Here is a 2,253-nt window from a genome sequence, read left to right on the forward strand (position 1 = left end):
ACATAATCATTACAAATGTCAAATACCTAACGGAATTGTGGCGGTAATTGTCGCCTGAAGCAAATCACGTGTTGCATCGGTGATCACAATATGATGTCATTATCAGAGTGACAGTTCAGAAGTGATGCAAATACGCCATATGTGAATTATTGCTCATGGAGTATTACTGGCACTGCATATGTATATAAGGTCAGGCTCAAGCTGTATTTGACACACGCCTCCATTTACCTCAAAGATTCGAATCAGCCTTTGGATAAAGGTATGCATCATATTCCATTGTTCATGCTGTGGTCATGGTCATTTATTTAACTGAATGCAAAGGTTCTGGCAGTAACTGATGTTGTGATTGTAGAGAACAGATCATATGCTGTTCATTTATGTTTTGTGTTGTTTGTAATACAAATTGATAAAAGACATATTTTTTCATGTTACTAACTGTGAGAGTTTACATGTGCAGTAATATTGTATTATGTAATGACGACTGGAAACATACTAGTACCTAACACTGACGTTTATTATTTCAGCCGTTTCAAGTACAACCATGCAACTGAAGATTGTTTGTCTACTTCTGGTCGCCACAGTGGCCATGACAGCCGCCTACAGGGGTCAGTACAACTCTTTGAGGAACCACGGGCGTTACGGTCGCTACGACTACGACATTGAGGTTCCCGACTTCCCCGACTTTGACAGCTACATGTACAGATATCTAATGACGAGAGGTCGTCGACAAGGCAGACAGAGCAAACAGAACACGAACCGCTACAACAGTTTGAGGAATCTTGCCAGACTTGAGGCTTATGACCTTTTTTGAGTTAGGTAAGAACTAGTCACTTGTTTCCCATTTACACCATTTAACACACACGCACAAACACACACACGCATTGTGATGTGTGTAGTCTGACGAAAAATGTATAAATTGTCGGTCGAAACATATTTGTTTCTGTCTGCAGAAAAACAGAACCTGAAATCGATTATGTAATGACAAGTTTTGTAGCTTTTCATTGGCAAAAGATATTTGACCACCATTTCAGTTGCTTGCTTTGTGTCTTTACATCTAATATGACTCAATATTTGCGACCATCTGCGGAAATACACATCGTTCGTGTTCCAATTTTTCAGCAGGCATCAATCAGTGTATCTTATTAATGAATCCATCCATAAGATCAATGTTGTATGTAGATATTTCCAAAATATACATGGCTTTATTTGGCATAGAAAACTAAGAACAGGTGTGATTAAAATTTTTGACAGTTGTATGTATCACATCTAGGACTTGAAACATACATTAATGTCTACGTAAAGTCATGCTCATCTTTATACCGGTTTTATTTGTTTCTTTTCAGAATACACCGGTGTCATATGACAGGGACATGACATTAATATCGGCATTGGAAGGGGTTTTATACTAAACCACACATCTACGAAGAAAATAAACATTTGAAATAATATATTTGTTTGTTGTCTCTGAGAAATTATATGCCGAAAGCCTCCTGGTACCCATTCATGGCACGAGGGCGTAAGTCTGACCGATTTTAGTAATATTCTAGCAATATCACGGCGGGGGACACCTGAATTGAGCTTCATACATTGTACCCATCAAGGTTTTCGGCGTGACGAGCGAACGCTTTAACCACTAGGCTACCCCAGCGCCCCGACCCATTGTAAATGTACACATCAAATATACACATTATCATCACACGAGTGAAAGACAAATGATTCTTGCACATTCAAACGTCCTGCAAGAAAAATTTAGCATTTCACTGTATACACGTATGTTGTGCATGCCTTCAGAGCATGTGCTCTATCTCTAGATCTCACACGTTCCTTTTTAAGTTGTTAAATCATTCATATGTCGTCGGTACAACCTGGTGGATGGAAATAAATGTACCGGTGAAATAAAACATGGACGCTGACATCCAAACAACCCCGACTTAAAATATCCGGCAGCAAATACGAACCTCCCACTCCGCAAATCTTAAGACGTTTATTGGCATTGTGAAATGCATAGGCTATCAGTCATTTGTTTAAGTACTCGCGTGCTAGAGTGAAATCCATTTCGTCAAGCCAAACGTGGCGATTTTCAAATTTGAGATTGAGAGAAAAAAGACACTTTTCAAGAAAGTATTCATACGCAGTGAAAGATTCCCGCAACACACATTCCCATTTTTTCGATAATTGCTATGTATCCTTTCGGAGCACACTGCCATTGACTGCGTTACAGTAACTATACACAAGTAGTAGAAGACAGTGTCG

At 39.2% G+C, this 2,253-nt stretch overlaps 1 long non-coding RNA gene across 1 annotated transcript; it reads left to right on the plus strand.

The window, feature by feature from the left end:
- The first annotated feature begins 228 nt into the window (after positions 1-228).
- On the plus strand, positions 229-1,432 carry LOC124119561. The gene is made up of 3 exons (XR_006858666.2): positions 229-259; positions 525-816; positions 1,344-1,432. It is a non-coding gene; the product is annotated as an uncharacterized LOC124119561 (long non-coding RNA).
- Positions 1,433-2,253: the final 821 nt, after the last annotated feature.

Source organism: Haliotis rufescens, unplaced genomic scaffold (assembly GCF_023055435.1).
Source record: "Haliotis rufescens isolate VD_foot unplaced genomic scaffold, xgHalRufe1.0.p SCAF_12, whole genome shotgun sequence".
Lineage (NCBI taxonomy): Eukaryota > Metazoa > Mollusca > Gastropoda > Lepetellida > Haliotidae > Haliotis > Haliotis rufescens.